This window comes from Euprymna scolopes, chromosome 2 (genome assembly GCF_053919585.1).
Source record: "Euprymna scolopes isolate OS-2025 chromosome 2, ASM5391958v1, whole genome shotgun sequence".
NCBI classification, from domain to species: domain Eukaryota; kingdom Metazoa; phylum Mollusca; class Cephalopoda; order Sepiida; family Sepiolidae; genus Euprymna; species Euprymna scolopes.
Window position 1 is genome coordinate 78,666,496 of NC_136483.1, and position 26,187 is coordinate 78,692,682.

Genomic DNA, 26,187 nt, shown 5'->3' on the forward strand with positions numbered 1-26,187 from the left:
GCTTACATCAAGCAGGAATTGGCTGCTAAAATTGTGTGTATTCTTGCAATGGAGAGAAGAGATGGCTTGTCAATTACTGAACAAAGGGCAAGAGGTTTGACTTCATTAATGAAGAATTGAGAAGGGTTACACAAGAAGTATGCAATCGTTTCATAGCTGAAATTCAATCTAAAATTCCTGCAGCTGTAGCATTAGATGTATTCTAATAAATGATTTGAAGAATTTTATATTGTAAAATGTTTACAATTTTATTGCTAAAATAATTTATAAAATATTTTTTATATTTATGCTTATAATAATTTTCCCATTTCGAACTGAACTATTCCCATTTTAAACTGAACTACTCACATTTTGAACGGACAAGGTATAAAATAATATATACAAAATCTGGACAAATTAAAATATATAAGTGTATTTTACACCCGGGCAAAGCTGCCCCCCACCAGTTTAAGTTAGCGTTAAATTAAAAATTAAAGCTTTACTGTTCATGGATGTCTGAACCAAAATAGACCAAGAATTTTCATGTGACAAGATAAAAGCTAATTTGGAATGCTATTACTTATTAACAGCATTTATACGATTGTTTTTGAATTTAGGAAGACTCGTCCATGGAAAACTCGTCAATTTTTACTAGGTAGGAAAACTGGGCCATTATTGAACAAATATCGATTGAAAACATTTTATACATTTATATCTTGAAGGAGATATTGTTTTTAAAAAAGACTACACCCCCATAATATCTTTAATATTTTTGCTTGTTTACTGTTGTTTAAAAAAGGTAAAATTAAATTTTCTAAGAGTTCATTTTCTGTCAAGCTGACTATATAAAAATAGGTGTTTAACTTGTTATTTTAAATCGTTTATTCAGTTCAATATTTATGCTTATTTACTGTTGCTTTAAAAAGAATAAAATCGATTTTTCTAAGTCTTCATTTTCTACCTAGCTCGCTAAGTTTTTAGTTCTTTAACTTATTTCAAAGCGTTTCTGCAGTTGAAAAGAGAGAGAGAGAGAGAGAGAGAGAGAGAGAGAGAGAGAGAGAGAGAGAGAGAGACGACACACTCCATAATTTTTTTTTTTTTTTTTTTTTTTTTACTTATTTACTGTTTTAACTATTTTAAATATAATTTAAAAACTATATCTCCCTTTAGGATCTACCAAACGATTGTGAAAAATGGACCGCATGTTTCCGTGACGTCAGATTTGTGTTAACTATACGAACTATGGAAAAGCAGAAGCGACTTAATGATTTTTTAAAACCTTTGTTTATCTTCTTCAAACTACAATTAATAATTAATCTTTGCTATAATTTTTTTTAGGTTTTAAGATTTACACAGTTTAACGATTAATAATATTATAAACATTTGTATATTAAATATGAAATACGGTTTTACTGAATGTTCATTTGATCACCAACGGGGTTCCATATTTTGTTCGGTAAAAAGAGACAAACAAAATATATGGGCGGGGAGGGACTACAAAATGCTTTATATTGTGCAATAATATTTTCAAATTGGTTTTAATCTGGCGATTAAATAGCTGACAAAAGTCATGTTTATATTAAAACTTAATATTTTTTTTTTAATTTAAACAATTAAAAATCTATGTTGTAATGGAACATTTTGAAATAATAGAATTTTAATCGTTTTAATCTTTTAAAAATTAATTAATTTTTAGGAAGTTTCTTTTTCTTGGCAATTCAACTGATTATAGTATATATTAATTAGAAAAAACGCTATTAAAAAAATATATATAATAATATTAAATTTATATCATTTTTTTAATTGCAACTTCAAAGTAATTTTTTGTTCAATATGTGTATTTAAATTTTAAAAAAATAAATATGTTTTACTTATTTGAACTCTTGTATTTCATAATAAATAGAAATGTCGATAGATTTAAATATATTTTGTTCAAATTTTGAAGAAATAAATAGGGGGGGGGGCAGCACGCACTAAAAAAATATTTTCCCTTGTATATTTTACGGAAACTCATTTTATATGTAATTTCATTCTAAAATGGATAAGTATCGAAAATTTCACGAAAATCTGATTATTAGTTGATTTTTGCTAGATTTACTAAACACGGGTATGTTTTCACGTTCGGAATACATGGGAACGTTATTTTAAAGCGCCAATTATGTAAACACGATTTTCGTCTCGCAATTTCATTATTTTCGTACGATGAAAAAAATTTTTTTAAATTATTACTAGTTCATTTTGCCCTTCTTTTAATGGTACAAAAGTTAAATTGATAATATTAATTTATAATAAAGTTACATTGTTTTACATATACGGGGGGGGTAATTCTGTGGTGACTTTTGGTAATGCCTATGCCTCGTACTTGTACAGTTTTATCAAGACATTCAAAATTGAAAAAATCGAAAAAAAAAAAAAAAAAAAAAGGTTATATTGTACGTATCCGTTTTGGACTGCAGATCTCCGAAAAAAAAAATTCCATTTAATTTGATCGAGTAGTTTTTTTTTTTTTGTTTTTTTTTTTTCCACAGCGGAAAAACAGGTTCTTATTGGGGAGCGCATTGAAGTCAGCCATTATGGAATTTGTTAAACACGCCACGGCGAGATAACTCCAGTTAAAGCACCAACACTCCCTCCCCATCTTAATACTAGCTTTTCTTCCTAAAAATCGAACCTTTTGCTCGGTATCATAACAAATTGTTTTTCGCTGTAAAAAAAAAAAAAATAAAAAATAAAAAAAAACTACTTGATGAAATTAAATGAAATTTTTTTCGGAGAACTTCATTCTATAACGGATACGTCCAATATAATCTTTTTTCCGATATTTTCATTTTTTAATGTCTTGATTAAACTGTACAAGTACCTTAATTTTTTAGCGATTATCGAGACTCCCAAGATGTGACTATCATGTTGGGCATTTTTTCTTGTTCTCACGTAACAATCGATACTACTTGTTTTTTATTTTATTTTACTAAATAAACGCTTTAAAATAAGTTAAACTACCAAAAACTTACCAAGCTAGGTAGAAAACAAAGACTTAGAAGAATCGATTTGATTTTTTTTTAAAACAGTCAACAAGTAAAAATATTTTTAAAAAATATTATGGGGTGCGCAGTCTCTTAAAAAAATAACTCCTTCAAAAACTGTCATAAAATGTGTTTCCAATCAATATTTATTCAATAATAGCCTAGTTTTCCTACCTAGCAAAAACGGACGAATTTTCCACGTACTGATTTTTGTGGACGAGTCTTTCGGGCACCTTGTTTTCACATACACGCTTCCTCCTTTTCAATTTATTCTCTCTCTTTTATTGCAAAGCAACTTAACTTTTGAAAATGTTGTAAAATGTACATTGATTTGAAGTGATTTAATTACTGGCGATAATTTAATTTTATAGGTTGCATTTATCTGCAGCATTACAAATTATATGTGAAAACGTATTTTATTATGTTTAATCAGTTTTAACCTTGAACAGCAATTACACAATTGAAAACAGCAAAAATGTTGAGGTTGAAAATACAAAAACAACTAAGAAAAAGAAAAAATATACTTTTTAAATGAAATAATAATAAATGCAAATTGATGAAGTACCTGTTTCTAACAAATAAATCGTAAATATTCGACCATGAAATACTGAATAGTGAAAAACTTTAATTCAGTGATGGTATTCATTTACTTATTGAGAATAAAAATTTAGCCTGGCCTCGGAAATCACGCATGGCAAATGCAAAACCGTTTATACGAAAGTGTGAAAACAACAATAATTAGTTCTTTGAAGACAAATTAATATCTAATATTATGATATACAAATTTAGGAAATAAATAATTACATATTTATTTCAAATGGGTACAAGTGTTTCGATATTTTCTCCGAGAGTTTGATCTTTCTAATGATACCAAGTTTGTCCTCGTTTGATGCATCTGTCAAAAGTTTTTAGCAGACATAAACACACAGACGACTTGCTTTTATATAATTTCAAATGAATGCAAGTGTTTATCCAAAAGCTGATATAGTCAGGTTCAAAAGGTAGATTTTTTTATTTTATTAATGCCATAAGCCCTATTTCTGAAATCAGTTAAAAGAAAAATGTGTCTATTACTAAATAATCGTTACCAGTAAAATGGATGTCACAGTGAGTAAATGGTATGAAAGTGTGAAAAATCTTCTACATTTCTTTATACATGACTAAAACAAATTAAATATAGGATAGGATTAAATAACTGAAGAAATAGATTAACTTTTTAAGCAGGGGTTAAAAAAAAATCACAAGCAAACATATTTTATCTACCTTTCATTATTAAAGAGGGAAATTCTTGTCTTTACTTAAGACATAAGATATATGTAAGTAAAGTCGAACTCTCACTCATAAGTCCTTTTACTGCCACTCAATACACCAGGTAACAAATTTAAGACAAATCCTCTCAAACACTAGAAAATTGTTGGGGTTTTTTTTTTTTTGCTAGATTCACATGTATAACTGACAACTTCAGTTTAAAATTTCAACTTAATTTCATTCTATCTGTGCTAGTTAAGATAGAGTCGACAGATCATTGTTTTTTAATATGTCGTTTAAAGTAAAAACAATATTATGTACTTAATTGCCATGTCGAAAATAGTAATATGTCCAAAAATTACAAAAATATATGGAGTAGAAAGTTATTTATAGTTAAAGGTAATTTTTACAGAAAATTGGGTAAAATTACATATTTCTTACTATATAAAGTACATGGTGAAGAGTTCACACACAGGGACGTAAATCGGAACGCAAAATTTACATTACCCTATAATGGCTTTTGACATTTGTAGTCTATAGCGTTAGACTTTCTTTTTTTTTTTCTTTTTTTTTTTTTTTACTAAAAACATGATAGCAGTTGTTTTACTCGATTAATTTTTGTAATTTTGGATATATTACTACTCTTGACATGACAATTAAGTGCATAATATTGTTTTTACTCAAAACGCCATGTTTAAAAAATCGATCTGTCGACTATCTTAACAAGCATCGAAGATTCACTTGAAAACGTGTTAGAACACTTAATATGGATTATCTCTCTCCCTCAAACACACACAAAAAAAAACTATTTGTAATACTTAGTTTAAACTGTTTAATAATCAAACGAGATAAGTTTTTTTTTTTATGGTTATCTGCATTAGTGTTTTTACAAAAAAATAATCATTAACAAAAAGTACATAAAAATTCCCAAGTTCAAAAAAGAAGGTTGAAAGTTATGTCAGCTGAAATGTCAAAATAACCACAATGAAAATGGTAAAAAAATAAAAAATAAAAAAAAATAATGCCGAATACATCAATTCTTATCTAAGAGTCTGAAACATCTATAACTATACTTGATTTGCAAGGAGTTAACTTGATAGACGATTCCATAGTACGTAATCATGTCCACCGAGACACCCCCTATCAATATTAAGGGATTTACAAGTGAAATTACATTGAAAAGTAAAAGGTTTCTCCAGCTGAGTAAAATGAAGAAATGATAATTATAAAATATATATATATATATATATATATATATATATATATATATATATATATATTAGTATAAAATTATGCTGAAAAATAAATTTTCAATAAGACAAACTTATCAGGATACAAAAAGCTCTAAAGTTGGTGCTGTCCTTTTAGCCTTATCTTTGTATAATGCCGGCTTTTTCTCGTCCTCTGGTGAAGAGCATTTAGCTTCAAAATGCCATGGCCTAAAGAGGTTTCTACCTTATTTTCCTTTCTGTAACAATTATTGACTTGGTAATGTAATAAAGTTCCAATGTAACTTTATTCTTTATCCTTTTAACTTATAATAATTATAAAACTCAGATCAGCTTGCTTCCTGGGTGTTTAAACCGTCAATCCGGTTTCTGACTTCCAGTTTTAAAAAATTCGTCTGCTTACCTATTTCATGACCGTCCTGTCTTAAGTTCGATATTAAAAGCTACTGCTGCTATCCAAAGTATACACAAGGTCAACAATATTTTTTTGTTTTGACTTATTTAAATGTGTTTTCCTTACAAATAAATGTAATTTAACTCTGTCGAGTTACAAAAAAAAAAAAAAAGAATTTAAATATACAATATATAACTATAATCATATTTATATTTACTGCTTTTAGTAGCGCTTCTGTGGATTCTAACGATTGATTTTTTTCAGGCCTTAGTTAAAAAAATATTTTCTCTTCAATGAGGGGGGGGGGGGTAGAAAGTTGGTTTTAGTAGTGCTTTTACTCCTTTATTTTAATTAGTGCTTGCAGTAGTGCTCTAGAGACTGCCTGAGTTTTATTTTTCACTCATCACTAAGAAAAAAAAATGTTTTCTTAAGACAATAATAGACAATATAATCTCAAAATCACTTTATTTTTTTAACAGTTTTCATTTTATCCTTTAAGGGCCAATGAGTGTATATATAGGCACTGGTCAATTTTATATATATAATTGACCAATGGATTAAGAACAGTCTCTACCAAACTACTCTGTCAATGTTTGGTCTACAGGCTTGAAACTTGATATATAGAGTATTTGAACCTGTAGAACAAATTTGATTTCGTTCTTAACTGGTAAAAATAGCTGCTAAACAGTCAAAATTGACAAAAATATTGGAATTTAGAAGGCGTAGCTCAACTTAAAGTGTTTCTCTGTGCATGCACAAATATATATTTATGCGTTCAACAATTTTATTTAAAAAAATTTTTTTTTACATACGTATGAACGTGATTCAGATGATAATGAATAATACTTGGCAGTTATCTTTTGGTTTCAATTTAGCTTATGACATCAAATTCATATTTTTTTTTAACTTTTAAAATCATTACTAAACAATAGAGATTTGTCTCTATAATAATAAATGTGTAATTTGCATAAATTAAAATATCATATTTAAGTATATTTTACAGCCGAACCATGCTGGTTGGCCTGCTAGTAATCACGAAAAACACCCGTCTAGCTGAATCCACTGTGAAAAATTTCCCCGCCTCTATATCTGTGCCTAAATCAAAACGCGGATTCCATGAACAAAGCTTCTTTCTTAGAACTGCACGCCTGTGGAACTCTGTTCCGTCTGCCTGCTTCCCACCTGACTACAACTTGGATGTCTTCAAGTCCAACGTTAACAAATTCCTAATGAACTGCCCCCTTAAGTAAACACTTTATCAAATCTCCACACTAACGTAATGTACTTGCAATAACCCTTATCCCTGAGTGGCTTCTGGGCCCTGATAAGTGGTGATCACTGTGTAAAAAAAAAAAAAAAGTAATTAAATAAAGAAACAAGTGAAGAATGCATGAACGAGGCATAAAAAATGACTAAGTTCAACATCCTCCCCCCCATTTAGCCCCCCAAAAGTCCCCAGGGATGTCAAATCCTGGTAAAAAAGAACAAACGTGTAGTTTTAGGCCTTAACGTATGTAAATTTGAGTTCTGCACTATGCAAAAAAAGAAATGACTAAGTCTATCATTTGCGCCCCCCCCTTTTAGCCCCAAAAGTCCAAAGCCTTAAAATATTTAAATTTGAGTTCAGCCCCATGCAAAACTGCTAATAAATAGACCTACACAGAAAATTTTGGACAAATATGATAAAATAGTCCCAAAAATGAAGTGTTTTTATTAGCCCTAAAAGAACACCTGGGGCACACCCAAGAGTTATCGCAAAGTATAGACAAACAAAATTATATAAAAATCAGTTAGTTACAACTTTTCAGAAAGTTTTATAAAAATCCAAGGCATCAATTTTTTTTTAATAAGCACTAAAGTGTCAATTTTAGTCATTTTAACCCGAAAGGCAAAAATCCGTTCTGTTACTTTTTTATTCATGTCATGTTTAATGTTTGTGCAAAATTTTAAAAAATTCCAAGACGTAGTTATTGAGAAAAGTACGGACAGACAAGAGTGAATTTACAGGTCTACCCTCCTTTTGTCAGGGGGGAGGGGGGACCAAAAAGCTATGAACAAAAAAGACATTCTTTATGCTCTGATAGGCAAAACTTTGAAATAAAACTGAAATTAGAATTTAGAATCCCGTTATTATGTATTATGCGAACCTGTTGATGGTCTTTAGGTGGTGGGAGGAGAACACAACTGACAGGTTTTGAAAAATAATATGTATATGGTCACAGCTGACTACCTTCAGGGTATTTGAAAAGTCAAACATGGAAAAATGTTTGCATCTTAATAGTACAATGTTCTCATTATATATCTATGCGCACACACACACACACACACACACACACACACACACACACACACACACACACACACTATGTGATCATAGGTGGCATATTTTTGCAAACATATATGATGAACAAACATACTACACCGTTTCCCCAAAGGAGTAGATAATAACTGTCAGAAAAGTATCGTGACAAATGTACTACACTGTCCTTCCTGAAAAAGGCCAGTAATGTCTGTGAGAATGGTTTCATGACAACAGAACAGATACTACACTACTACCCCCCCCCATTTCTGTATTGAACATTGAAAAATAGTAAAAATATTTTGACATAAGGCAGAAAGATATCTTTTTCTTTTTACTCACATTCACCCCTAACAAGCATATCACTACTTGGACATAAAAGGTTACTATTTGGGACCATGCCTAGGAAAGATGCTGGTTTACATTACATTTAAAATTCTGCATATCACTACAGTCAGGAAAGCAGGTAGCAGGAAGGGAATTCCAAAGTCTAGCCATTTCAGGAAAGAAACTATTAGAGTAGAAAGCTTTCTGGCATTTAGGGACCTCAATAGTGAAGAGGTGTGCTTTTGTTGCTCAGTGAGTTTGTCGGGAATATGTACATTGAGGAGGCACAAGTTCAATAAGTTCATCAGAGCACATTCCAGTAAAATATTTGTAAAACAGGCACAGAGAGGCAACATTCTGGTGATGGAACAGGAGTTGGAGCTTAGTTGACAAAGTGGGGCCTGTTAGATTTAAACCTCTTTTTTGGATCCTCTCCAAGAGGGAGAAGCTAGTGGTAGATGCACCAGCCCAGATGTGGCAACAATACTCCATGCATGGACAAATGGTGACCTTGTGGAGATATAGGATACTCTCAGGTGTGTAGTGTTTTAGCTCGATAGACGGAACCCACCTTTAAAATTTAAACTGTATTACTGGTATCGCATCTAATTTTATTTTGCTTATAGACATTTTTTAGATTAAAAATCTCAAATCATTATTTGCGTCGTTATTTGATGACAGGTTTTGTTAACAATACAAAATTACGAGAATATTAGTTCTTAATATTATTTTGAAAACAGCCAAAAACATATCCCATACAGTTTTTCAAGTGCAAGAACACAGCTCTTATTGACCCCATTTATAACATTCAATAAAGACTATAAAATGGGACAGACACCCCCACCTTCCACGACATTTTAAGTTAACTATAAGAAATACCTTTTGAGGGTCGATGAAACAGTAACAGATACTAAGATCCTGCTTGATATATTTTTTTTGAAATGAGCAAGCCGAGAATCTCATATCAATTGTGTTGTATCCAGGATGAAACTTGTATTTCAAGTATTATGTGTTCTTTCAGACGATTCAAAACAATTCTCGCAAAAGCTTTTCTGACAATGGGGAGTAAAAAACAGTTCATCTGTCATTCTTTAACCAAAGGACGAAAAGAACCTTTAGTCCAAAATGATACAACAGCTTGTGTAACAATTTATTTGGACCAGTACATTTAAACAGTTCATCACTAATTTCAGCCATTTGGCAATCAGCCTTAGAAACTGTTATCCATCTCATTTTTTATGGAAAGCAGATAGAGTTTGTCAATAAAGCAGTTTTGAACATTTGATGCAAGAGTTTAAAGCATTCTCTCCAGCAATTGCAAATATCTTTTGATTTGGTAAGTTTGACTAGAGTAGAGTATTAATGAATGACTGAAAACAGGAGGAGGGGGTGCAGCTCTCAAACGCATGGGTCCCTGGAAGCTATTTTTGTAATTTTCTTCAAATTTTAATAAGTCAAATAAATGTGATTTTTACTCCTTCCATACTTTTGCATTAACAATATTGAACTTGACCTTCCTACCAAGTGCAAACAGGCAATCCACCAATGTTAAGATCAACAGAGTTTCTTCTAGTTCCTCTTTAGTGAAGGGTAAGTACACTACTTCCTCAACAGGACATTTTCATCAATTACCTGTTGAGAGGGTATAAATGTACTTTGCATCAATTATTCTAGAAGAAATAAATTCTAAAGCAACTTGTATTAAGAAACCGGAAATAAGTATTCATTTTTTATGCACATTATGGCGTGTTTTGGAGGTAGAGGGGGAGGAACGCTGACCGAGATGTAATCCAATTCATACAAGAGGAAATGGAAATATTTTGTTTGTATAAGGTGAAAAGGAGCTCAAACTTGGCAAGTTGATGCTGTATTGTTTTTAGAGTTATGTTAGTTTCGATGTAGATAGTTTTTTTGTTTTTTTTCATAAATAGTCAACGTTTAGACCAAGGAGATCTTCCTATATATATATATATATATATATATGAAACAGCACTAACCCTAATTGGGTTTAACCGGCTTCCTCCAAAGCAGGAAGTTCAATGAGAGTATGAAATTCACAAGCGGTCCCCAGTTGCACGTATATTCCTATGAGTGCAATATGCTGAGTTGTACAATGGAAAATTTTTTGAATTAGTAAAAAAATATATATGCATAATATTTGAAAGAATTTACTTCCTTCTCCCACATAACTTGCATTTCCAGATTTTCATATTTTCCAATGTTAACTAATTCTGATAATTTAAAATAAAATGTTTGTGAAAATATGAAATGTTTTACTGTAAGTACTCCATATTGGTTATCTGTTTCTTTCATCGTTTTTTTTTGTTTTTTTTTTACTTATGAAAAAAAAAAAAAAAGTTTTATTTTTAATTATTTGAATTAAAAAAAAAAACAAACAAAACAAAAAAAAAAAAAACTTGCATGTGTTTAGTGTTAGACAGAATTTCAAACTTCTTAGCAAGTTTCCTCGTCTACAGAAAACATTACCACAGGGCCGTTTTCTTGCAAACTACAACATATCCGTTTTGAAATCCAATGTTGTCAATAAATATTTGCCATAAACTGTTCATATAAGTAATCAAACTTAGTTCATTCTAATAATCATTTTCAATCGTCTCATAATATTCTACATCTTTTAAGTGATAATATGTCCATCTCATTTAACCTTTATCTACAAATAAGTTTTAATCTTGATAAGTGGAGATGAAAATGTATATATTCTTACGACTGTAAGAAAATATATATGCAGTCATGATCATATTTATTGGCACGGTCCAATAAAAATCATATTTTGTTAATAAAATCTCATAAAAATGGTCAGAATCGAAGGTTATTATGTAGTATCATATGTATTTTGAGCTAGTCTTTCCGATGCAACAATTGGATTTAAAAAAAATTGAATACTAAAGAAATTACAAACGAAATTTCTAAATTACCGCGTTCAAAATTATTGGTACGGCTTATTTTCATCTATTACCAGTATAATTACAACCAATTTTATGTTTGACATGGTTTCATTACCTTTTTGTAGCCTCATTATGCTTATTCAATGTTAATCTAAAAAAAATTTCTTTTTCAGACAACTTTTAGACAGTGTTTGCTTTGAAGCCATCGTAAAGAAGTTCAAATCACAAGGTCACATTATGAATTTGGAAGATCAGGGAAGAAAAAGGCTAGTGTCCGCGAGAGCAGAATGAAAAATAGCTCGACGTGTCAACCAAAACCTAAGGATTACTGCTGGAGAGATTGTAAGGAACAGAAAAGCTCTGGAGTGAACATGTCGCGACACACAGTTGGTAGAGTTTTGAAGAGACCTGGTTTAAAAGCATGTCACCCAAGGAAGACTCCCTTATTGAAACCTGTGCATCTGAAAGCAAGGCTAGAGTTTGCAAAGCGCCATATTGATAAAGATGCTGCCTTCTGGAAACGTTATATTGTTTGATGAAACGAAATTTGAATTATTTGGCCATAATAGTGTTTCTTCTGTTTACAGGAAATCTAGCGAAGCCTTCTGCCTAAGAACATCATACCAACTGAAGCACGGCAGAGGCAGTTTGATGTTTTGAGGATGCTTTGCTGCCACTGGACCAGGACGACTTGTTAAGGTCACAGGCATCATGAAAAAGGAGGATTATATTAAAATCCTGAATAAAAACCTGAAGGACTCTGCTAGAGATTTGTCACTTAGTCAATGTTGGTGCTTCATGCAAGATAATGACCCAAAGCATTCGGCTAATCTGACTAAGAAATGGCTTGAGGACAACAATATCAATGTTTTGGAGTGGCCATGCCAGAGCCCGGACCTTAATCCCATTGAAAATTTGTGGAGGATTTTAAAATTGAGGGTAATGGAGAGGAAGCCTAAGAATCTCGTTCAGTTAGAGGATTATTGTCAGGAGGAATGGGCTAAATTTACTGCTGAAAAATGCTACAAGTTAGTGGAAAACTATAATAAACGACTACAGTAAGTAATTAAGGCTAAAAGGCCATATAATCGATCATTAGAATTACGGTGCCAATAAATTTGAACAAGGGAATTTTGAAATATCGTTTGTAATTTATTTATTATTCATTTTTGTTGAAATTCGATTGTTGAGTCGGAAAGAGCAGTTCAAAATATATATTATACTTTGTGATTTCCTTTGATTTAACTCTTTTCTGAAAGATTTTTAAGACAAACTGAGGTTTTTATTGGACCATGCCAATAAATATGATCATGACTGTACTATTGAGGTATATATTCCATAAATTATATTTCGAATTGTAACACATATTAAGTTCAATGAAAGTGAATTTTCAACTTTAGAGCCTGTATACCATTAGCTATTCTTAAACTAAAAGATGTAGTTAATTCATTATATATGTGTGTATGTGTGTATTACAGCATACTACAGAAGGAGGGTGCACCAGAGACTGATCTGCTCTGACGGAGTCGGCTTAGGTATCATGTTGAAAGACCCAAAACCACTCAATGAACTAAGCCAAATACCTTCCAGGAATAAGAAAATTTAGAAGTGCATATATTCGAACACACACACACACACACACACACACACACACACACACACACACACACACACACACACACACACACACACACAAAATGCCTGTAAAGAGAATTCGGGAAAAACTGAATTAACTATATCTTTTAGTTTTTGGAATGATAACTAATGGTACCCTTGCCTAATAAATATACATGATAAATGAGTGTGAATACCAAAGAATCTGATTGACTGACTAGCAAACCAAATAGCACAGAATAATATAAGAACACAAAGCAACATTGATTCCATGCAATATCCTGACAAATCCTCAGGAGGATAAATGTGGAAAATTCTGTGAAACTTAACTGCCATATATATTTTCAAAACTTATTACCTAGCTCTACTTACACATCAAGCACTGTCGAAGCAAATACTGAAAATACATAAAATAATAAATATATATATTGACTGATTGATGTGGGGTGTTTAAGGTGGGGTGGTGTGAAGTAATTTTTAGTCGAGATGTGCTTTTACTAATGGAGAAGCTGCCCCTTAAGGACTTATTCCTCTCAACCCCACTTCACCACTCTTCTCCTCGGTAACACTCCAACAGTTGATAATTTTAAAATTAACAGAGTTTGTTTTAGTATCTTTTAAGAACAGAGAAGAGAACCACTGTCCATGCTTCAGATACCTGTTCAAATGATGCAATAACATCTTGGTCTCATATCAGAAATAAATTTAACAATTAGGAAAGCAGAAATAAGTATCCAATTTTGATAAAATCATTACTGTAAAGCAACATAATTTATGGTTTGTTTCAGAATATGCGTATTCGGTTTGGATACAATCATCCATCTCTTGGTCTGGATGACTGTTGGAGCACCAAAGAAGACCTGGAAACCAATTTTCTCCAGTCCTTCTGATTTTCTGTCTTCCTGAGCGTGTCCGTCAGCACCAACCCGGTCCACTCTCGGATATTATTCTTCCATCACTTTCTTTGTCTACCTGTCCTTACTCCTTGTACAGTTTCTTGTAGGATTGTCTTTGCAAGACCTGATAATTATGCGACATGGCTGTACCACATCATTTTCCTCCTCTTCAAAGTAGATACAATACAATTAGAAAAAAAAAAATGAAAATGGAAAAATTTTGTAATTTGGTTGTAGCAAAAATGACTCCTCATCGATATCCCTTTTGCGTTAGAGAGTTTAAAACTCTCCGAATCATTTTAGACAAATTATAAAATGTCTTCAAGCCTTACGATTTATCCTCCCACCACCACTTCTTTTCACGTCCTCCAAGCATGTAGTTATACAAGTTTCCTATTTCTTTACATGACTCTTTGCATTATCTCCCTTTTTATTTCTGTGCAAGATTTTTTTTTATGCTGCACTCGATGGGTAGTAGAGAGCAGACAGATTACAACATATAGTCCACTTCTTCACAATTGAAAATGGTTAGATAACTTTGTAGTCCATTTGATAAATTGTTACGTGCAGCTTAAAATAAAAAATAATAATACAGAGTTATTTCCTTTGCGCCAAAGAAACGAAATTTATTTGCCTTTGCAATGAAGAACATCGGCCATGACAGTGTGGAAGCTAAACAAAAGTACCTCATCTAAGATTTTAATCATAAGCCATTCAGCGGTTCGTACATTACTACTTAATGTCTAAGTTGTTAAATAAATCTGTTAAAAAGGTTATACTTTGTCCTTTGAGCATTTTGGAGTTCTTATTAAACAAACCAATAACAACGTTTACAATCATAAGTAAGAGAAATGGCTTCACAGAGGGTTTACAACCTACATATATAAATGGAGAAAAAAAAAATAAAAGCAATACTGTTGCATGCTGGCAAAAGACGCACGTTTATCTTTTCTACACAATTCTCATTTAGTAACAAAAACATTTTCTAAACAAACATTGTTAAACAAAATAGCAAGAATAATTGTCCCAGTTTCTTTTTGGTCGCTTCGTGGGTGAAATATACGTGGTAATTAGGGGAAAAAAATCACTTCCGTCAGAAACTTGAAACTTTATTTATGAGTTAAAAAACACACACACACAAGCACATTGTTGTGACGATTTGTGGGGGTAGTAAACCGCTCCCAGACATTCTTCCACTGATTGTGGACAAGAATGACAGCACTGGCTCGCCTGCCGTAGGTGGCCGACATTGAGAAACTACTTCCTATCTTGCCCACTTACGTATCTGCTTCTATTTAAAATAAATGATTTGCAAGTCAATATTTGAGGAAGATACAAAGATACATTTTTGTTGTCTTTTTGAACGGCGACTTTAGATAAATAACACTCAATAAATAAATTTACACACATACACACTAACAAGCCACCTGGCGTTACCCAGTCGTAAGAAACACTCAAATATAATATTTTAATTCATGCATGTTACATATTTATTATTATAGAGAAAATTCTCTATCGATTATTATATTGAACCTGATATATAGTAATGAGATCTAAACTAAATGGGTGCTATCTGCTAGAATCGAAACCAAAACATGCAACTCTCCTCAATCTCTGAGTCACGCCAATATGCATTATATATATATATATATATATTCACCTATTATCCCTTTTCTAAAAAACATGGAATCGCCTGATCAGCAAAGACGAGATTCAAGCGATCAAGGCCGGCCAGACGCTCTCTCTCTCATATATATATATATATATATATATATATATATATATATATATATATATATATACACACACACACACACACTATCAAAAGTACCCGTCATTGACTGGGTTGAAAAACAGCCTACAGAAAATGGACTCTGATTTATGAAAGTATGATAGGTTATGAAAAGGAAGGGTTGTAAAGAGGTAGCTTCGAATTTGGGGGTATCAAAACCAAAGCAAAATATGATGAAAGTAAAAATAAAATAGATAAACCCCATAATTTATTATACCATATCTGTTCACACTGAAACACTTATCACAATATTCTGTGGATCTATATTAAAAACCTTGTTAAACTTGTTGACATATTTCCATTCTATGGAGGTCATGCGCGAACGAACACCCCATAATTTTATTATACTATATTTCTTCAAACTGAAACATAATTATCAAAGTATACTTACGCAGATAGATATGAAAAGTCTTTAAAGTTTGTGCCTATTTCCATTCTATGGAGGCCAGGCGCGAACGCAGACCCCACAATTTTATAATACCATCCCTATTTAAGTTAAAACATACTTATCAAAGTATTCTTATGTATATCTATATCAAAAACACTTGTAAACGTTTTTTTTTAATTTTTTAATTTCATACTTTGTGGATCAGGCGCATATGCAGACCCCACAATTTTAATGAATTATCATTATGCCAGATCAAACATACCCATTCCTGTGTCTCGATACATCTTCTATCATTATATGTGATCAGTTTTCTATGATAGTCAACCATATAGGAGCCTATTCGTGATCAGACACACACACAGATGTTCAGCTTTATATTATATATATATATATATATATATTATTATTGACTTTTCCTAGTAAGACATTCATAGCAAGAACTCGCCCTTCTACCACAATAAAAAAGGATCTTTTCTCACTCCATGTGCCTAGCATTAAACAGAATTTCCATGAACAACTTTCTAAAGGCGCACCACATTGTCACAGGATTGTTTCCCTGTTGATTATAACTTCGATGTCTTCAAATCCAATGCCAAACAAATTTTTACCGTGGACTATCACTAAAGTCATCAAACTCAATTCATACCATTGATAAATGTTAGTGCTACTGATGAGACGATTCCAATACAATCACAAATTGAGTTCTAAACCCTCCATTCTAATTCTTTTTAAACCTTTAAATATTTAGCTATAGTGGTGTTGTTTTTGTTTTTTCAATTTTTGAATTACTATAAAAATCCATGTAATATATGCATATATTTTTTGCAAACGCAAAAATACATTGGAAGAAGAGAATGATCCACTGATTTTAGTTTTACTTATAATTTAAAATCAATAAATATTTATCATGGATACCAGCAATGGTGAATTAAGTCTTAAAAGAAAAGGAAAAAAAAAAAGGATTGAATGGATCGTTTTTGGCATCGGAAATATCTAAAATGTTTGGATGTTTCTGATACCCGATTAATCATCCCAACATTATTTAGTACTCTCATAGTGTTCTTCATCTTTTGGCTGGAATTTATTGCAGATTTATTAACTTTATCCTCGAGTGGATTCTGGCATTGATAGGTGGTGACTGAGTGTAAAAAAACACAAAAAATACACGCACACACAGTGTGGCTACAAAACCACATTTTTATGTGCGGACTAAGGAACGAATGATGAAAAACATAAATAAAGCCGAAAACTTGAATATAAAGACGACACCAGTAAAAGACTCAAAACACAGAAAAAGAATGAGTGAAAAACAAAAAAAAAACAAAACAAAAAAACAAAGCAAGATAGACACCGAGAGAGAGTCTATGCATAGAAAGTGTGTCTGTTGTATGAGCTATGGACCAAAGGGAGACAAGTATATTGTGTTATTATCTAATATATTTTAAAAGTATTTAACTGAAGTCCATCTGCAGCTATTGTATGTATTTCCACATATTTTTTTTTTTACATCTATGCTATAATTATAATGCACTTGCTCATAAAATCCTGCGTTTTTTTTTTTTTTGTTTGTTTGTTTTTTTTAGATGGCGGGCATTTTCTTTTTCTGACCAAAACAGCAATAGCCTTTTGTGATAAGAATTTTCTACATTTTTCTATTTACGTCTGACCTCAGATAAACAATCTATATATCTATAAAAGTGAGAATGTGTGTGTGTGTGTGTGTGTGTGTGTGTGAGAGAGGACACTTCTCAACCTATGTACTTAACAAATTTTTGATCTACAGACTTGAAATTTGGTATATGGTTTATTCAGACTTGTGGAAAACTTTATTCTGTTTTTAACCAGAAAACAGAGCTGTTAAAGGGTAAAAATTGAAAAATTTGTACGTGAAGGTCATCGGATTTTTATCTGTTTATGAACTGTTTCATGACTGCGCATGCATGAATCGTTCATATGATAAATTACTTATTTTAAGAATAATAAGTGGGTTTTAAAATACATTTTAAAGATCATATCAAGCTGGTCTAATGGTTATTGTACTTAACTCACTATCTTTAAGTTTTGGTTTCGATCTTAATTAGAGTATTTTTTTTACTTACAAGAAGTGGACTGTTTAGAAAAAAACATAATACTTGCATGCATGACTCATTTTCTTTTGTTTCTTTTTTTGTTCATTTTTTTTTTTTTTTTAAAATGAATTTGACGTTACATTTAATACCGGGAAACGCCGGGTACATTTAGTTATATATAAAAAATACATTAACCTAATTATGCATTTTTATAATTATTTTATATCTTAATAACAGGTAAACATCTGTTGAAAAAAAAATACAAAAGACGCCACCACTCCCTTTATCATTTTGGATGAGGTAAAAAAAAAAAAAATGGAAAAGATATCATGGATTTTGTTTTATTAATTTTATATATTTTCAATTTTGATTGATTCTGTTAGTCTACCTTACAGATAGATTTATACTTAATACTAGCCGTACCTGGCCATGTGCTGCTGTGGCTCAGTTTGTGTAAATGGACACTCCCTCCGCTCCCTACAAAAAAAAGACAAAATTCATTTTTTTTTTTTAAGAAGGAATTAGTGTGGCAAACTTTTTTTTTTCATTATAGAAAAATATCCGTAAGTTAATTAATAAAAATAATTTATGTATTTATTCATTTGCAAAGTTATTCTCATCTTCTATAGTTGTTGTTTCACAACAATCTGTGAATACATAAGTAAAGGCGGATAGATTTTTTTTTTTTTTGCTTTCATGATAGCAATTTAGCGTAGGGAGCTACATGATAAAATGAACGCATGAACACAGAAACATGCAAGAGAAATAATAATGGGAGTGAAAGAAGAACGAACGAGGGAGAAAGAGGAGAGTTGGGAAGAATATATACAGAAAGAGGAAGAGAGAGACACAGAGAGAGGAGATAAAAACTGTTGTAGATAATGTTGACGCTATAAAATGTTTGTTTTTTTATTTCGTCAGAAAAAGAAATCTAAAAAGCAAGCAAGAGAGAGAGAGTTGGGAAGAATATATACAGAGAGAGAGAGAGATAGAGAGGGAATAAAAACTGTTGTAGATAATGTTGACGCTGTGAAATGTTTGTTGTTTTTCCTTCAGCATAAAAAGAATATTACACGGTGAACAATATCTACACCAGTTTTTATTTCCTCTCTATCTGTCTATATATATTCTTCCCAACTCTCTCTCTGCTCGCTTTTTACATTTCTTTTTAGGCTGAAGAAAAAAAAACATTTCACAACGAACAATATATACACCAGTTTTTATTTTCTCTCTTGCTCTCTCTCTCTCATAGTCAAAAACCTATGCGGACAAGATAAGAAACCTGATTGAAATCTAGCAAATCATAGGAAAATATGTAAGTAATTTAAATCGGTCACATAAAAAGTAAATATAAAAAAAGTATAAGATTAAAAAAAAAAATCCCTATTATAAAACAAAGTAAAAGAAAACAAAAAATAGCATTGTGTAAGGTTTGCTAAGCCACTCCAAAATAAATAATAGTACCATACATACTTATTTATTTTCAGGGTTTGTTTTTTGGGGGGGAGAGATAGTGGTGGGTTGTTAATGTGTGTATAGGTAAGTCTAAAGGTTATCAGTATTTAATTTTCTGATTATGAGCAGTTATGTTTGTATTTTGTTTATTATTTTTTTTAATGATTGCCTCTTGTAGAGAGTGCCTCCATATTTGAAAAGTTCTGGAGCGTTTGTTTATATATTAAGAGGTAGATTCTGAAAAAATCGAATTGTCAGTTCTCAGCCAATGAGAATGGGCAGAATCAGAAAAGGGAGAATTTATTATTTTTGAATCATGAAATGGAAAGATTATGGTATGTCTATGAGTTTATGAAGAGTGCAAGAACAATATCTGTAGAATGTGTATATTTCCTCCCGGTCTTGACTGGGGGCAGTACGAGGACTTGATATTTAGAGAGAAAAATAGGAACTACTTCCTATAAAGATGCTGCGATTGAGATGGTGCTGTTCCTAGAATGAAATGTAGGATTTTATTATAATTACTAAATAGGTCTAAAATGTTTTAAAGTTACATAAGATAGTGGCTAATATTTTAGACATAATAAATTTATGTGTTACCTGTTGTTGCAAACCTACAGTACTTTGGTCCAAAGGGGAATTTTTGCAATAAAAATATATATGGAGACTGGCAAGGAGATCCGACGTTACCCGGGATTGAATGAGGATCAATGAATGTTTCTCACTTCCAATAGTTTTATTGTCATCAAAATTGGTAAAAATCACCCATTTTTCAATCAAATCAAGTCGGGGACCCACTGCAGTACAATAGTAGGAAGGTTCACATACATCTCTGCAGTGACCTAGTTCAAAATATATTGTTATCTACATTATACTCTAGAGAATCTACTATTGATTTCATAAAATTATTTTTATATGATGATTGGAATTAAAGTTTAAAATGCAAAAGTCAATTATCATGGTTCAATTGTGCTTTAAACAGAAATATTAATTTAAAATGTGCCTGTCTGATCAAAGAACCTACTGTTGATTTTATATGCTAGGCCCTTCTACTTGTGCAATGATAAAACTTCTCAAATGCACTTGTGATGTTAGGCTGCATAAGAGTGTTAACTTCAGTCAAAATCTGACCATTCCTTCTTTAATCAGATTTTTTTTTATTACCGTTTTTCAGTATTTATTAGAGGCCTTCTGATCCAAAACTTATACAAGAACACTCCCAGATATATAATGTACATTAGTATGAAATTAAAATAAAAAAAACACGATCCAGCCTTTTCAGTGTCCATAAGGAATTAACTCACACAGACATATATATATATATATATATATATATATATATATATATATATATCTTATATACAAGTAGAGATTATTTTAGCTGCCAAAACGAAAATGAAAGTATTCACTAGAAATACTCAATATACTCAAACCTTTCTCTTCTCCACATCAGTTTAAATGAAAAAAAAAATAGTTTGTTGTATTTTTCAACTTTAAATTGAAATAAAAAAAAATTATTTAGGCTAATGATGATAATTAATATCTACTAGGAAATAACTGAAACGTTATAGAAAAAAATAAAACAAAAACAATTGCTTAGTATCAGATGGCATAAAACTGAATTGAAGGAAAGTATTTTATCTATATGGTCGAAAAAAAAAAACCCTATCGTATCTTTTTAACCTAATTATAGTGTTTATGAATTCGGTATGGGGATCTTTTTGCGTATACCTAAAATAAGAAAAATTTCGATTCATAAATTGAAAGATGTCAAATACATGCAATGATTTGACTAAAAGAAAAACAATTCTGGCTTATTTTGAGGTTTATTTATTTATTTATTGATATTGAAAACGTTCATATTATATAAGTATACTATTCAATCAGGAACATTACAACATGGCCGAACATTTGTTTCTAATGTTATTTTTGCATACTTTTAATTTAGAATAAAGTTTTAAAAATGGTTCAAGAATGCCTGACATTGATAGGACATTGAATCGAAAGTGTTGATTCCAAATCTACAGTTGGTCTAGCTATTAAATCAACTGTTTAACTGTGATGCCATGTCAATGAGACAATTTTGTTAAGAACAAGAGAGATCAAGATCCTACTGATACAAATTCTAAATATTTGGATTCAGTTAATATTCCTAGAATTGAAACACTATGATGCCTATATATTAGACAGTGAAGATAGTATCGCTGCCACTAGGAATATAAAAGAGGGAATGCTTCTGTGGTTTGTTTTTGTAAATGGCTTACATAAGTTAACCTTTTATCTTTAAATTAGTACTAGCAGGACCTGTAGAAATTCTTGTATATGTAATATATTGATGTTGGCAGTCTGTGGATACTCAGTATAAATGGAGACATCCTGATATTGTAGCTCTTGTTAAAACTGCAAAAGTATTTATCTAAGCTAGCAGGGATGCCCAGCATAGCCTGGTCATAAAATATGCTTAAATATGATATTTTAATTTGTGCAGATTTCATGTATATTATTATAGAGTCAATTTTCTATCGATTTTTATATATTATAAAGTTATGACTTCAAAAACAAAAAATATATCCATTTGACTTGGTTGCATCAGCTTGAATCGAAACCAAAACCAAAACTTATGAAGAAGAAAAAAAAATATATAACTTGATTTTCTTCAGCTATAATTGAAACCGAAACAAAACTTATGAAGAATTCTTGATAAAATTATTTATTACAAGAATATGGATTTTCGTGTAAATAAGCTAAAAGCTTTTTGAATAAATCTATCTATATATATATCTATAAAAGTGAACGTGTCTGTGTACATTTCCCTACACAATAACTGTCAATTTTTAGTCTACAAACTCGAAATTTGATATACAGGGTACTGAGATTTGGGAAAATCAATGTGATCGGTTTTCAGACAGAAATTTGGTGATTAAGGGGTCAAAGTTCAACGATTTGGCCTTTGAGAACTCTACCAAACTCCTCCGACAATTTTGGGTCTACGCTCTTGAAATTTTAGATATACGTTCCTTGGACATGGATATAACTTAATAACTTGATTTGAGCCCAAAACAATAAATTTTAAGGGGTCAAAGTTTTTAAAAAATTGACCTCTGCGGTCTCTCCCAAATTACTCAAACAATTTCTGGTCTAAATATTTGAAATTTTATATAAAGGGTATTCAGAGATAAAGCAAGCTTTTTCATAAGTTTGGGTCGAAAATTTTTAGTTACCAATATAGAAATGTATGTATGTATGTCTGTTTGCATGTCTGCCTTAAACTTTCAATAGAGGCGACGGATTTTACCAAGATCAGTATCGTTTTAAAGTTCAACCTTTCATACGACAAATATCGAAAAATTGGCTAAAAACATTAATATGTTCCCCTTCAACTAGGCACTTTTTTACAGGGGGGGGGGTCACTTTTTTCGCCGATATTTTTGAAAGTTATCCTCTTCTTTAGATTGTGTAGCCTTACTTTTAAAAAATGTCGCTTCCGGTTTGGCGGTGGTTGTGACGGCATAAGTGTTAGGTTTTGCCCCGTTCTTTTCCTTCTTTGTGGTACGGCTTCGAGCCTGCCTTCCTACTACCACTTTTTTTTTTTTTTTTTTGCTCAACATACACATCCAAACACCCGGGCTGAAATGCTAGTATATTATATATATGGTACCTTCTTTCAGTCTTGACAGACTATGGATATCCACGGTAAAGGTGCCTGTGCATGGAATTTATGTGTCCTCTTTATTTTTATTTTTTTTTTCATCCTTTTTATCTCTCGTCTTTTCTTTTTGTTCTTAAAATTGGAAGTTGATAAAAAAGTATATCTTCGCTCAAGACAAAAGATTAAAAAACGTATTTGATCGGATTGTTTGTTCTACCGTTCTTTTTTTTCATTTTTACCCCCCCCCACACACACACACACTATACCCTGTGTAAAACATTTGAAACAAAAAAACGTGTCTAGCTACAACCACTGTAAATAATTTCTGTTCTCTCTCTCTCTATGTACTAAATAAAACTTCCATGAGCAAAGTTTCTTTCCAATAACTACTCGTCTGTGGAACACAATACCACCAAGCTGCTTCTCAGCGGACTACAGCATGGTTATTTTCAAGTCCAATATTAACAAATTCTTGTTGATCTGTCCTCTTAAATAATCTAATTCTGAAAAATTTCAACCATTGTTGCCACACGTCATGGTTTCACTGTCCTCCAGACAAACTCATAACGAGACACCATTTATGGAGATCCATAGGCCACTCAACGACAAGGGTTAATGAATTTATCAGGAGGACAGTGAAACAACGGCGTGTAGCAACAATGGTGTATACGTAATAAATAAAATAAAATTGATAAAAATAAAAAATATAATCTCTATATAAAAAAAAAAAAAAAAAAACTATCAAGATATCAAAAGCTAACGTCCTTAAACCAGTTATTTTTATTGTGTATTTAAACCTAGCCTTTTTCTCTTCTGATGAGATGCATTAAGCTTCAAAATGTCATGGCCTAAAAGGGGATTTTTTCCCCCTTATCAATTTGATGATGTAATTAAATTTTATTTAACTTTAAATTCTCATCCTCTCTCTCTATATATATTTCATACACACACTAGCAGCCTACCCAGCATTACCCGGTCATAATATATGCTTAAATATGATTTTAATTTGTATTATCATAGAGCCAATAATCTATTGATCATTATGTTGTACCCAATATATAGCAGCAGGCCTACAACGTAATTTGATAGAGACCATTCCTCATACAGATAGACAAGGTCACATACACAAGTTTATTTGTTTACTGTAAAGACTAAAAATCAGAGGACAAGTTTAGTGTGGTGTGTGGGTGGGAGAAGTGTGATGATAACAGATAATTAATCAAGATTGAATTTTTTTTTTCATCCTGTTCTCTGGGGGTGGGGAAGGGGTTCAACCATTGTGCAAGAAGGCTGTTGAAGAAGGCGAAAGACAATCCAATTAAATACCTTGTAACAGAAAAGCAGACCCAAACCATGTGGGAAGGATCCGGCAGATCCAACAGTTTATCAGGAAGAGAAAAGATAGAACAATAACTTCAAAAACAAATCCAAAACTGATTAATTCTCGATCTGTGTCGATGCCGTTTTCTTTTTTTTTAGTGAAGACAAAGATGCATTCACAAATTTTTTTCTATGGAGGTTTCTTTTTTTGTTCTTCATCAAGATATTCATTTCAGACTGAACAGTGTGTGTGGAGATCAGAGAAAATTCCAAACTCTGAATTCTTATTGGATAATTGAATCCCTATTTATTTTCCTTCCCATGATGGCAAAGTTAGACAGAACACGGTTGGTTTTCTTACATGAGGGGATATACAGCATCCCAAAAAGGGGCACTCTGGATGGAACAAAAATAAAAATCGTACATCTAATTTTTTCTTTATTTTTTGTTGTTTTTTGTCTTTTTTTTCAGAGGTGGGGAAATTCTGGGCAATCACATTTTTTTTTTTTTTTTACTTAATTTGAACTTAAAAAAATAGCAAATCCAGGTGTACATTTAGTTATAAATTCTTTTTTTTTTTTTAATAAATTAATTTTGTTTTTAAAGTTTATGATTCGATATTTTTCATTTAAGCATAATTAGTTTTGAATGTTAACTCAGGTTTTCAAGTACAGATTCAGGTTTTGAATATGGATGCATTTCTGAGCTAAAGGGCAGAGTACACAATTGTTCTTCAACGTACAGCTTGCCTGTGCCATTGAATGAGCAATGTCTCAATTGGTTTTAACCACAAAGACATTTAGCACATGCAGATACAAAAAGAGTTGTGCAAAGGAATGCTAACAAATGACAAGCTTCAACTTTTACTCCTTTTCCTAGATAAATTGTCTCCCGTGAGGCAATAGTCTCAGTTCAAGTCACATCTGGGACAACCAGTTTGCATACTATTTCTTTGAACATTGTCCTCTTCCGGCTAATTGAAACCAGTTCTGTATGATTAATGTTAAGATCTTTCTGGATATTTTCTAGCTAGGTATCTGTCTTCCATTTGCTTTCCTATCTGCAATTCTTCCCATCAACAGGTTCATCAACTTTTCTTTTTTTAAATATTCTATTCATTCCAAACAAGGTACATTGCCACCAAGGGGTTACTGGTGGAGTCTTTTCTTACTCTATCGAAATAGGCGTTCAACCTCTTTTTCTCATAAGACCTCAGCAAAAATTTCTCTTTTCGCCTTGCCTCCAACACTACAAGAACTTCTTTCTTCCTTCATGAGCCTAAAATCAAACGTAATTTCAATGAACAAAGTTTCTTTCCAAGAACTTCCCACCTGTGGAACATGTTATCATAGGAATGTTTCCTTACAGACTACAATATGGTTGTTTTCAAGTCCAATACCAACAAATATGTGTAAAGTCATCCTGTGAATAAATAATAATTCTCAATCCTTTCATAGTACTGTCCCATTATCCAACTGAAAATATAACCCTTATCCTTGTGTGGCTTTTGGCCTTGGTAAACAGTGAACCATTAGTATATATAAATATGTGTATTGATATTAGTATGCATGTATATATGTGTGTGTGTGTGTTTGAATT

General features: G+C 31.6%; 1 protein-coding gene across 2 annotated transcripts in view; it reads right to left on the reverse strand.

The window, feature by feature from the left end:
- Nucleotides 1–26,187, reverse strand: part of LOC145292841 (endonuclease/exonuclease/phosphatase family domain-containing protein 1-like) — a 230,395-nt gene that overhangs the window by 172,695 nt on the left and 31,513 nt on the right. The window contains exon 2 of one of the 2 annotated variants that reach the window (XM_080138891.1): nucleotides 18,588–18,641. The exons of the other annotated variant lie outside the window; for it this stretch is intronic. The gene's annotated coding sequence lies outside the window, so the exon portion shown is untranslated. The remainder of the gene's footprint in view (nucleotides 1–18,587; nucleotides 18,642–26,187) is intronic. 2 annotated transcript variants of the gene reach the window in all.